The sequence below is a fragment of the Heterodontus francisci genome, chromosome 30 (assembly GCF_036365525.1).
Source record: "Heterodontus francisci isolate sHetFra1 chromosome 30, sHetFra1.hap1, whole genome shotgun sequence".
In the NCBI taxonomy this organism is placed as follows: domain Eukaryota; kingdom Metazoa; phylum Chordata; class Chondrichthyes; order Heterodontiformes; family Heterodontidae; genus Heterodontus; species Heterodontus francisci.
In genome coordinates, this window is record NC_090400.1 from 49,944,776 (window position 1) to 49,957,566 (window position 12,791).

Here is a 12,791-nt window from a genome sequence, read left to right on the forward strand (position 1 = left end):
TTCTATGTTCTATGTTCTAAGTGCAACCAGTGAATTTGGTGGTATGAAGACTTTACAGGATTTACTCAAAAGACAAAATGTTCACACTACTGCAGATGGAGGGTAAATTTGGTAAGACCCTATACTGCCAGCAAGGCTCAGCACTGCTGCTAAGGCCCACACCACAGGTAAGGCCCCACAATGCTGGCAAGGCCCTAAGCGATGATAAGGCTCCAGCCTCAGTGAGTGCATATTGGATCATATTTGAAAGGAATGAATGTGGTCTGGTAGAAGATCTGAACAGCTTAGCTTTGTAATGGGAGCATGAACAATGGAAACATCATCAACCAGCTGACAATCGGAAAGGTGTTGCTGCAGAAGGTTTGTTTGTTCCAGCTTTAATCATCCCGGTGAAAGTCAGAGTAACAGCAAAATCTAATGTAGTGATAGTGCAAACATCAATGCTCAAATCCTGGAAACAGAAACCAGGTCGGTACACACTGGTTCTTCGGATGAGCTGGTCCTGGACCCTGCGAAAATCTTTGGTACAGCTCAGATGAACCGAAAATTCATAATAGGAAGCCTCCCTATTGAAACCTCTGATTGGTGTAGAGCAGTGTCCTGCTCAGAATGCAGTTTGGGACTGAATGAACTGGAATAAATGGAGTGACTGAGAGGTACAGACAGTGTGTAAGACCCATTGTCATTCAGACATCACACAGAGTGTACCCTTGAGTGTCTGTCACAGCAGGAACACACCTCAGAGACCAGCATGAAAGATTGTGAGACGAGCTTTTACAGCAGTTGTTCATGGTGGATGGGGGTGGAGAGAAACAGAAGGTGAATCCAATATACTGACAACACCGCAGCAATGGTCTGTTTTTAGAAGGTTGACAGATTCTGTTCAGCACCGAGGACTGAAATGTTTGGGATGCCGAGGATTTTCTCAACCAGGTGTCAACGGTCAGCTGCCTAACACATTTCACTTTTCACAATCAGCTGTTGTATTTTGAAGCTTCTCTGCCTAAGCATGACTGACTGATGAACTCTTAATAAAATTCTAAAAAAGCAAGCAAGTCCCTAATCAAATTCGAGTGCTCTAAAGCTTAGAATTCTGAATCTACATTTGACACTTAACTGGCCAAATAATGGTGATACCGTCTTATCTAACAAACTGCTGCAGGTCTCCGATGGAGCAAAGTAACGTAAGGAAAGATTCAGCTTACAACAAGATGAATGGGCGAGAATATTTAAGGCAAGCAGAGCAAAATAGACACAAAAGTATATTTTCTGAAAATTATGTAAGAAAATAAACTCTAGATGATATTCGTCTTAGTAAACGTTCAATTATTTCTCAAGAGTTTTCCTGGGATCCTGATTGTTTGCTATGCCAATTATTTAATTTAACAGCAATTGGACCCTTTTAAAGTAAGATTATGAGGCTACCCCCTCCTCATGGAAGATACATATAATATGTGGGGTTTGGTTTGAACCATATAGATCACTGGTCTAATCTAAGCTAAATGACTTCATCCGATATATCAATGAGGCTGCTATACTTAGCTTCAGTATGACAAATATCAGTCAGGGTCCAACCCATCCCCCCACCCCTTGCTATCTAATTGTTCTTATTGGGACTTGGGCATTTGGTGGGTCAGGATCGAGCTCAGTACATTTATTGTCCAAGCTCACAATGAATTGATACACTGGATGACTACTGTTGTGCCTAACACGCACTCTACTCTTAAAGAATCCATGGAATCTGATTGGTGAAAGGTATCTCAATATTTTATTCACACACTAAATCATCAAAGTACAAGCTCTCACTACTTGTACAGTATACTACCCGTCAAGACACGAGGTGATCAGTCTTGGACTTGCGTCTGCTCTTCTGTTCTCTGAGCCCCTGGCTCAGGGTATCTTCTCGAGTGTTCTTCCCTGGGGTTCTTGTACCTTCCCCGGTTTCAGTCAGGGGTTAAATCTTGTTTCTAAGACCCACCCCTCTTACTTACTCATAGGGGTCTGGTGTAATGACATAATGATAATTCCTTATTTGGCTCTGTGAGAACCTGTTGTCTATTATGAGTTTAATCATATCTGGTGTCCATGATGACTCCCTATATCTGCTAATTCCAAGGACAGTTTCTGGGATCCTCCTCAATACCTTTTCTATAATCATATCTACAATTCCTCCGCTATCTGTGTGCTGTGCCCCTTTGTTTTAATTAAGTTCTTATGTGTTTTTGCTATATGTGTTTTTACTGGGTCTACACTACAAGCCCCAAGGGATCAATTGCTCAGTGTGAATTAATGAGGCCAATTTTCTAATTGCGGGTTCAAACACTGTTCCAGAACTTGAACACCTAATCTAGGCTGATCCTTCAGTGTAAATCATAGCATCATAGAAGCTTACCACACAGAAGGTGGCCATTTGGCCTGTCCTGGCTGTGCTGGCTCTTTGAAAGAGTAGTCGTACTTAGTCCTACATTCTTGTTTTTTGTTCGTAGTTCTGTAAGTTCCTCATCCTCAAACTCTCTTTGAAAATTATTTATGGAATCAGCTTCCACCATCTTTTCAGCTCCAGCGTACTAGATCCCAACAGCTCTCGAAGTGAAAAAATTTCTCCTTATCTCCCTTCTAGATTTTTCTTGCCAATGATTTTTAAATCAGGAACTGAAATCAATAATCTTTCTTCTATCAAAAGGTTCTTCAAAATCTATGTTGTCAACCATGTACTTTGCCCTCTAATCCTTTGCACCTCTTGCTCAAAGTTCCCCACTACCCTTTGTGGCACACACTAAGACATTCCTCTTCATGACAAGTAGAAAAATACACGCTGCTAAACCTCTCCACCTCTCAACCTCTCCTTCCTCTTTTAAGACGTTCCTTAAAATCTGCCTCTTTGTCCACACTTACCTGGAGTACTGTGTACATTTCTGATCACCACACTATAGGAAGGATGTGATTGCACTGGAGAGGGTGCAGAGGAGATTCACCAGGATGTTGCCTGGGCTAAAACATTTCAGCTATGAAGAGAGACTGGATAGGCTCGGGTTATTTTCCTTCGAGCAGAGAAGGCTGAGGGGAGACCTGATTGAGGTATACAAAATTATGAGGGGCATAGATAGGGTAGATAGGAAGAAACATTTTCCCTTAGCGGAGGTGTCAATAACCAGGGGACATAGATTTAAGGTAAGGGGCAGGAGGTTTAGAGGAAAAATCTTTTCACCCAGCTGGTGGTTGGAATCTGGAACACACTGCCTGAAGGGGTGGTAGAGTCAGGAACCCTCACAACATTTAAGAAGTATCTAGATGAGCACTTGAAACGCCATCACATGCAAGGCTACGGGCCAAGTGCTGGAAAATGGGATTAGATTGGATAGGTGCTTGATGGCCTGCATGGACACGATGGGCCAAAGGGTCTGTTTCTGTGCTGGATAACTCTATGACTCCATGACTCTATGACCTGTCCTAATATGTCCTTATATGGCTCGGTATCAAACTTTGTTTGATAACACTGCTGTGAAGCATTTTGGATATTTTGCTACATTTAAGGTGCTATATAAATGCAAGTTATTGCTGTGAAAAGTTGGAAATGGAAGTAGGAAGTTGATAAATCAATTACAGCTAAATATTACAATCTGGAAATTGCTGCTGACGATTTTTAGTGGCAGGAGACCAGTTGCAATATCTTGTATTTCACTAATCCTACTTAAGATAAATAGGTTAATATGGTATAACGAATAGAGAAACATAGTACGATCACACTAAGCAGTTGTACCTGAACTTTGGTCTAAATAGGGCAATCACCATTAGGAAAAGTTATGATTAGATTTTAGATTAGATTAGAGATACAGCACTGAAACAGGCCCTTCGGCCCACCAAGTCTGTGCCGAACATCAACCACCCATTTATACTAATCCTACACTAATCCCATATTCCTACCAAACATCCCCACCTGTCCCTATATTTCCCTACCACCTACCTATACTAGTGACAATTTATAATGGCCAATTTACCTATCAACCTGCAAGTCTTTTGGCTTGTGGGGGGAAACCGGAGCACCCGGAGAAAACCCACGCAGACACAGGGAGAACTTGCAAACTCCACACAGGCAGTACCCGGAATCGAACCCGGGTCCCTGGAGCTGTGAGGCTGCGGTGCTAACCACTGCGCCACTGTGCCGCCCTTTTATAGTAATCATTTCAGTAAAAACTCGAGTCTCTCATGGTATATAACATAAATTTCATATCATCCATCCTCGTGGTCTCTCTCAGTGAGCTTGCCTAGTTCATGTTAATTTGTACCAAGTTAGAAATAACTGTACAGTGAAGCACCCAACATCATTTCATATAGGACCCTAGCAGCCGACAGAAGGAGAAAATCTTCGTCCCATTATGATGAGCTAGTCTTGAGTTCAGGACTCCGAGGTGAAATACCTTTGAGTATAGAAAAAATGTATTTTGTCCTGGAAAACACCATGAATTTATTTAATCCCACTACCCTGATCTATAATTACAAATTAAACACTAAAAGACCCATAGAAAGAGTAACATATGCACCTGTTGCTGGGGGGGGAGGGGGGGGGGCAACAAAAAAAGTAAGATTAAATTTTACAACCTGCTGTTTAGGAAAGTGCTTATTTGCATTTCTACTGGACTATCACCTCAGCTATAAATCAATGATGTTTCTGTGAAAGTGCAGGCTGTGAACAAAGTGCAATGAAAAACAGTGAAGAGGGAGAGCTTGGATTCTAGGCACCCGTGTGTCCTTCCTGTTTGAGAGTAGGTCCATATTTTGAATATTTTAGATTCTATTTTTTGGGAAAATGTATTTCGAATGTATTGCTACATTTTATTTGACTATATGCCAGCTCTGGCTCAGTTGGTAGCACTCTTGCCTGTGTATCAGAAGGTTGTGGGTCAAGCCCCACTCCAAGGGCTGGATTTTGTTGTGAAGACGGGGTCCCGGTGGCAGGCCGGAAGGTGAGGGGAGATCCTGCCTCAGCCCTCCATCGGACTCCTGTTGCAATTCCACAGCTTGCGGCCAATTAACTGCCCACCGTCGGGGACTCAGTGCCTTTAAGGGACGAGCTTCCACCTCCAAGTGCTGCCAGCCAATTGAAAGGCTGGCTGCTCAGCAGTACCGGCAGTGCCTCTGGGAGCTGTAGTTCTGTTAGAAATGTTGAACTACCACTTGGCATTTTGATTGGTTGGTTGTTTTGACTCAAGCGTTATTAATACTCTTTGGACAGTCTCTGGGTTAACAGCTTTTGCAGGTGGCCTATCAATTTGATTCCTGCTGTGGGTTAACAGTGTCAGAATTAGTCATTGCTAAACATGCCACATGTGTTTTCATTAAATAACAACAACAACTTGCATTTTTAAAGTGCCTGTAACATAGGAAAACCTCCCAAGGTACTTTACAGTGGTTATAATCACAAATCATGGACCTTGAGCCAAAGGAAGAGTGACCAAAAGTTTGGATAAAAGAGGGAGGGATGGGAGATGGAGGAATTTATTATTACAAATGTTTGTTGGCAGTGCTTTGCACATGGTACATATCATGTGAAATTAATAGGGCCGAAAATCTATGGTCATTCCAGTAGAAACTCCCCATAACTTTGACAGGAGTCTGCCAGGACAGCCACAAACTTGACCAGGGCACCAAATGCATTGTTTCCTTGTTGCCATGTTGCATTTGAGCCCATGTCTGCTGCTACAACACTGTTACTGTAAGGAGGAGCAAGGACTCCCTAAAATGGAGTTCCCATGCACCAGTCCTCAGTCAAGACTTGGTGTCGGGTCAGTTGAGGTATGGTCTGATCTCGCTGCGTGCACCTTGCTGACACAAGTGGAGTTGGGACCCAGCTTGGGGTCTGGGTGGGCATTGGGACTTGGGCCCTCTCCACTCCTCCAACCTCCTAAGCTGGAAGACTTCTGCCAGACATGCTGAGATGTACCCTCTACCTCCATGGATTCTTGGGGCAAAAATTGTTAACCACTTTGCTCTTGAATTGGTTACCATCTTGTTTCCAATATGAAACTCTGTCTTTTTGAGCTCTTTCCTTGTCTACTCTTCTTTGGGTCACTATATGCCACTCAATTATCCAAAAGAGAGACACATAGAACCTGGCCCCAGTTCAATAATATTGCCATTTCTCTAAAAAAGGAGATTGAGGGATGACCTAATAGAGGTCTTTAAAATTATGAATGGACTAATAGGATAATAAGGAACTCAGGAGAAATTTATTTACCCAGACAGTGATTAGAATGTAGAACTGGCTACCATGTGGAATAGTTGAGGCAAATAGCACGGATGCATTTAAGGGGAAGTTTGATAAGTACATGAGGGAGCAAGGAATAGAAGGATATGTTGATAGGGTTAGATGAAGTACAAGGAAAGGTAACTCATGTGGAGTATAACCATTAGCATAGACCAGTTATGTTGAATGGCCTGCTTCGTGCTGTACTTTCTATCTTGTTCTAAAACAGGTCAAGGGTGTGTGTGAGAGAGTCATCTGGGTGATCACTTTAGTGACTTTCCTTCCTACCCTCTGTAGGAAATGGTTGGCCTTCCATTGCCATTTCCTCATTGCAGCAGGACTAAGACCAGTTCATTAGTAATGTCGAGGACTGTAGGCACTAATCCATATTCTGCCATGCCGATCTGTGGCACATTAGAGTTCTGAAATGCTGTCAAGAACTCCCACTGGCTACCTATTAATATGCAATGATACCGTGAATTCTCAATTCAGAGACTGGATGAGGAGGTAGGAGGATCCAGGATGAGTTTTCTGACAGTAAGGTTAAGAGTCATATATTGCCTGAAGCATCTATTAAGAAGAAGCTGTCTGTCTTGTCTGAGGCAGGGAGCTTCCGTTAGGAAAAGCTGTAAGTGCCTCTCATGGTCTAATTTGTTAGTTATAGGGGACAGTTCCAGTTGGATATCTGGGATGGTAAAGGCTGGAACATCTGTCTAGGATCCGAGGGTGCAGTCTGTGTAGTCCAGGCCCTGAAATATCCACACAGTAAGCCAAAAGTCCAGCATCCAAGAGCTTAGATTGTATATTATGGTAAGTGCAGAATGGCAGTTGGTTAACCCTGAAAAGTGAATCCAGGAGCCTGCATCCTCTGTCAGCAACAACATGTCATGTTGACCAAGTTGCCAGAGATGTTAACATAGTCACCTATTTTTATTTTACACCATTACCCCTTTCAGGATTGTAGTTATAATTTTACAGCTAAGCAATATTGTTAAAGGTTTTCAGGGTTTCTGACATGGTTAGCTGGCTTGTCTATTAGACTAAGCTTGCACTGCTCATCTGGAGCATATAAAATCTCCCTGTGATTTTCTCCTTTCCTTTCCTGAAGGTATCTTGTGTATCTGTTCAGCGAGTGTCACAAGCCAAATGTGAAGGGGACTGTGCAACCTGAAGTCCATGGAGCCTGAGGCACCAGCTGGGAGTGAGGAACCTCACTTAAATTTGCCTTTCATCCAGTTTGGTATTCACACTGCTTCTAGCTGAACATCTGCCTTTTAAAAGTGAATAGCCTGTGTGTGCTTTGGTAACTGGGGCATTTGGAGGCCTGCAAGACTAAGTATTATTAAGTTGACAAGACAAGGAATGAAGCCATATTAAAATAACCAGACTGACAAAATGCTCATACAATAAAGCTCAAATCTGCCAGTTGTATTATGAGCCATTACGTCCTGACAAGCGTAAGATCTGAAAAGAAATCATTTTAACAGCTCTTGGCCCAAGCCTGGAATGGCAATGAGGACGTTGATGTTAAGTGGATTTGTCAGCAGTGGTTGTGATGGGATTTTGTATGCTCGGCAAACAGAAAGGATTTATCCCTGTGTCGCTTCACAGAGAGATAGGCAGTAACTTCAGCATTTTCATCTCATAAAATTTGAAACCTTCTTCCCTAATGATTTTCCACTTGCTTCAGTTACTGATCCACGCGCTCGAAACCCACGCTTCAGTCTGGATTTACAGCTGGTGACATTCTGTTGGATTCTGACTTTGATTTTAATTTAAAAAGGCAACAATTGTAGGAACTATAGGGGACTGAGAGTAAATGTCGAATCTCCACCACATACCCCACTCCACCATTTCCTTCCTGCCTTTATTATCTTGTAATAAAGGCACCAAAGATGTGAGAATTGAGGTATCTGAAAACGGATTCTTAACTGCATGACTCAGCAATCATCCCTTTCTTTCCTGCTCTCCTGAAGGTGCTAACTCTTGCTGGGGCACAGTTGCATAGGGGTAGATAACTCTCCCATAGCTAATTTGATCCCAGCCTTCCAGAACTCTAACCCCATCATCTTTTCATGATAGTAGCTTTTGAATGAATCCGCCACCCTGGGACATTCTCTTGCCAATCCATTGCAGCAGTTGAGCACCCCCACTTGTGTAAAGAAATTCATTCTGATTTCCGCTAAATATGCCTTCACAACCCTGAACCCTGTGCCCTCTTGTCCTAACGTCCTGGCTTATCTGAAAGTGTTCTTTTGGTTTTTACCATTTCTATCCTGTTAGTATATCTTATACACTATCTTATTAATGGGAGGTGAGGGAAGTCCTGAATTGCACAGCACAGAAGGAGGCCATTCAGCCCATTAAGCATGTCCTGGCTGTTTGAAAGAACTATCCAATTAGTCCCACTCCCCAGCGCTATGCATTTTTTCCTTTTCAGGTATATATCCAATTCCCTTTTGAAAGTTACTATTGAATCTGATTCCACCACCTTTTCAGTCAAATTCCAGATTATAACAACTCACTATGTTAAAAAAAACTCATCTGTCTCCTGGTTCTTCTTAAATCTGTGGCCTCTGGTTACCAGCCCTCTTGTCAGTGGAAGTAGTTTCTGCCAATTTACTCCATCAAAACCTTTCAAAATTTTGAACACATTTATTAAATTGTCCCTTAACCTTTTCTGCTCGGAGGAGAACAAACCCAGCTTCTCCAGTCTCTCCACAAAACTGAAGTCCATCATCCCTCATATCATTCTAGTAAATATCCTCTGCACCCTCTCCAAGGCTTTGACATCCTTCCTAAAGTCTGATGCCCGGAATTTAAAAAAAGACAAAGACTTACATTTATTTAACAACTTTCACAACCACCAGATGTCCCAAAGCACTTTAGAACCCATGAAGTACTTTTTGAAGTGTAGTCACTGTTGTAACGTAGGAAACATAGCATCCAATTTTCACACAGCAAGCTCCCACAAACAGCAGTGTGTTAATGACCAGCTAATCTGTTTCTGTGATGTTAATTGAGGCGCAAATATTGACCAGGAACAAACCTCCTGCTCTTCTTTGAAATAGCACCATGTGCTCTTTCACATCCACCTGACCGACAATTTAAGTCTCATCTAAGGGAGAGAACCTTTGACAGTGCAGCACTCCCTCAATATTGCACTGGAGTATCATCCTTGATTTTCATGCTCAGGTCCTGGAGTGGGACTTGAACCCACAACCTTCTGAGTCAGAGACAAGTGGTTTACCGACTGAGCTAGGGCTGAATTGGACACAATAGTCCAGCTGAGGCCTAATCAATGATTTATAACGTTTAGTATAGCTTGGTTGCCTTTGTGTCCCGCTGTTCATAGAGCCCAGGATCCCATGTCCTTTGGTAGCTACTGCTTCTATAATCCATTTGCTAACGGCATATCTCCCATCTCCAATGTCTCCAGTGAATACTTACACTCTTCTTTGGCCTCCTTATCGCGAGAGACAATGGGTAAGCGCCTGGAGGTGGTCAGTGGTGTGCGGAGCAGTACCTGACTGGCTATAAAGGCCAATTCTAGAGTGACAGGCTCTTCCACAGGTTCTGCAGAAAAATTTGTTTGTCGGGCCTGTTACACAGTTGGCTCTCCCCTTGCACTTCTGTCTTTTTTCCTGCCAACTGCTAAGTCTCTTCGACTTGCCACACTTTAGCCTCGCCTTTATGGCTGCCCGCCAGCTCTGGCGAACGCTGACAACTGACTCCCATGACTTGTGATCAATGTCACAGGACTTCATGTCGCATTTGCAGACGTCTTTAAAGCGGAGACATGGACGGCCGGTGGGTCTGATACTAGTGACGAGCTCGCTGTACATTGTGTCTTTGGGGATCCTGCCATCTTCCATGCAGCTCACATGGCCAAGCCATCTCAAGTGCCGCTGACTCAGTAGTGTGTATAAGCTGGGGATGTTGGCCACCTCGAGGACTTCTGTGTTGGAGATACGGTCCTGCCACCTGATGCCAAGGATTCTCCGGAGGCAGCGAAGATGGAATGAATTGAGACGTCGCTCTTGGCTGACATACGTTGTCCAGGCCTCGCTGCCATAGAGCAAGGTACTGAGGACACAGGCCTGATACACTCGGACCTTTGTGTTCCGTGTCAGTGCGCCATTTTCCCACACTCTCTTGGCCAGTCTGGACATAGCAGTGGAAGCCTTTCCCATGCGCTTGTTGATTTCTGCATCGAGAGACAGGTTACTGGTGATAGTTGAGCCTAGGTAGGTGAACTCTTGAACCACTTCCAGAGTGTGGTCGCCAATATTGATGGATGGAGCATTTCTGACGCCCTGTCCCATGATGTTCGTTTTCTTGGGGCTGATGGTTAAGCCAAATTCGTTGCAGGCAGCCGCAAACCTGTCGATGAGACACTGCAGACACTCTTCAGTCAGAGATGTTAAAGCAGCATCGTCAGCAAAGAGGAGTTCCCTGATGAGGACTTTCCGTACTTTGGACTTCGCTCTTAGACGGGCAAGGTTGAACAACCTGCCCCCTGAACTTGTGTGGAGGAAAATTCCTTCTTCTGAAGACTTGAACGCATGTGAGAGCAGCAGGGAGAAAGAAATCCCAAAAGGTGTGGGTGCGAGAACACAGCCCTGTTTCACGCCACTCAGGATAGGAAAGGGGTCTGATGAGGTGCCGCTATGCTGAATTGTGCCTTTCATCTTGTCATGGAATGAGGTGATGATACTTAGTAGCTTTGGTGGACATCCAATCTTTTCTAGTAGTCTGAAGAGACCACGTCTGCTGACGAGTTCAAAGGCTTTGGTGAGATCAATGAAAGCAACGTAGAGGGGCATCTGTTGTTCGCGGCATTTCTCCTGTATCTGACGAAGGGAGAACAGCATGTCAATGGTCGATCTCTCTGCTCGAAAGCCACACTGTGCCTCAGGGTAGACGCGCTCGGCCAGCTTCTGGAGCCTGTTTAAAGTGACTCGAGCAAAGACTTTCCCCACTATGCTGAGCAGGGAGATTCCAAGGTAGTTGTTGCAGTCACCGCGGTCTCCTTTGTTTTTATAGAGGGTGATGATATTGGCATTGCGCATGTCCTGGGGTACTGCTCCCTCGTCCCAGCACAGGCATAGCAGTTCATGTAGTGCTGAGAGTATAGCAGGCTTGGCACTCTTGATTATTTCAGGGGTAATGCTGTACTTCCCAGGGGCTTTTCCGCTGGCTAGAGAATCAATGGCATCACTGAGTTCCGATTTTGTTGGCTGTACGTCCAGCTCATCTATGACTGGTAGAGGCTGGGCTGCATTGAGGGCAGTCTCAGTGACAACATTCTCCCTGGAGTACAGTTCTAGGTAGTGCTCAACCCAGCGGTCCATTTGTTTGCGTTGGTCAGTGATTATGTCCCCTGATTTAGATTTGAGGGGGCGAACCTCTTGATGGTTGGCCCAAAAACTCTCTTAATGCCATCATACATTCCTCTGATGTTTCTGGTGTCTGAGGCCAGCTGAATATGACTGCACAGGTGTTGCCAGTAGTCATTTGCACAGCGCCTGGCTGTTCTTTGTGCAGTGCTTTTGGCTGCTTTAAGTGCTACGGATGTTAACTCGCTGGGGGCTTTCTTGTAGTTCAACAGTGCAATGCGCTTAGCGGCTATGACAGGTTCCAGCTCTTCATTATGAGATTGAAACCAGTCTGCATTCCTCTTCGCACGTTTGCCATAGGTGGCCAAAGCTGACTCATAGATGGCGTCTCTGATGTGGGCCCACTTGGTCTCTGCATCCCCTGTGGGAGTGTTTTGAAGGGCTGTTACAAGTGAATGTAGAAATTTTGTAACAGCTGTGGATGAGAAATTCTGCTAGTGTTGATGCGCGGGTGGCCTTTCTGCTTGGAATGATGAAACTTCTTTGGTCTGAGTTTAACTTTGCTGCACACCAGGGAGTGGTCGGTGTCACAGTCCGCACTGTGGAAGCTGCGTGTGATTTGAACACTGTTTAAGGAGGCTCGCCTTGTGACGATGAGGTCTGGCTGGTGCCAACGACGCGATCTTGGGTGCCTCCATGAAACCTGGTGACAGGGTTTAGTGTGAAAGAACGAGTTGGTGATGCAGAGGTTATGATAGGTACACAACTCAAGCAGTCTCTGCCCATTCTCATTCATCCTTCCAACGCCATAGCGCCCAAGGCAGGAGGGCCATGAGTCATGGTCGGCCCCAACCCTGGCATTAAAGTCCCCCAGCAGGAACAGGTGTTCGGTGTTGGGGATGCTGCTAATGATGTTATGGAGTTCCTCGTAGAACTGGTCTTTAGCTTCAGGTGGGGAGCAGAGTGTTGGAGCATAGATGCTGAGTAGGTGTACTGGACCAGAGGTGGTGAGCAGTCGGATGGACAGTATGCGTTCCGAGCCATTTGAGGGAGGCTCTATCATGCTGAGCAAGGAGTTTCTGATGGCGAAGCCCACTCCATGCTGTCTTGGTTCTTCAGGATCCCTGCCCTGCCGGAAGAAGGTGTAGTCTTGCTCTGCTAGAGATCCACTCGCGGGGAGGCGTGGCTCCTGAAGTGCTGCAATGTCA

The 12,791-nt window shown here is 44.6% G+C and overlaps 1 protein-coding gene across 4 annotated transcripts in view; it reads left to right on the forward strand.

Annotated features, from left to right (window-relative positions):
* Positions 1-4,680: 4,680 nt before the first annotated feature.
* Positions 4,681-12,791, forward strand: part of LOC137346764 (carboxypeptidase D-like) — a 230,705-nt gene continuing 222,594 nt past the window's right edge. Inside the window, exons 1-2 of one of the 4 annotated variants that reach the window (XM_068010554.1) lie at positions 4,685-4,763; positions 7,353-7,484. The gene's annotated coding sequence lies outside the window, so the exon portion shown is untranslated. Of the gene's footprint in view, positions 4,764-7,036; positions 7,055-7,352; positions 7,485-12,791 lie in introns of those variants that run through there. The other 3 variants (XM_068010555.1, XM_068010553.1, XM_068010557.1) reach the window with 3 other exon arrangements.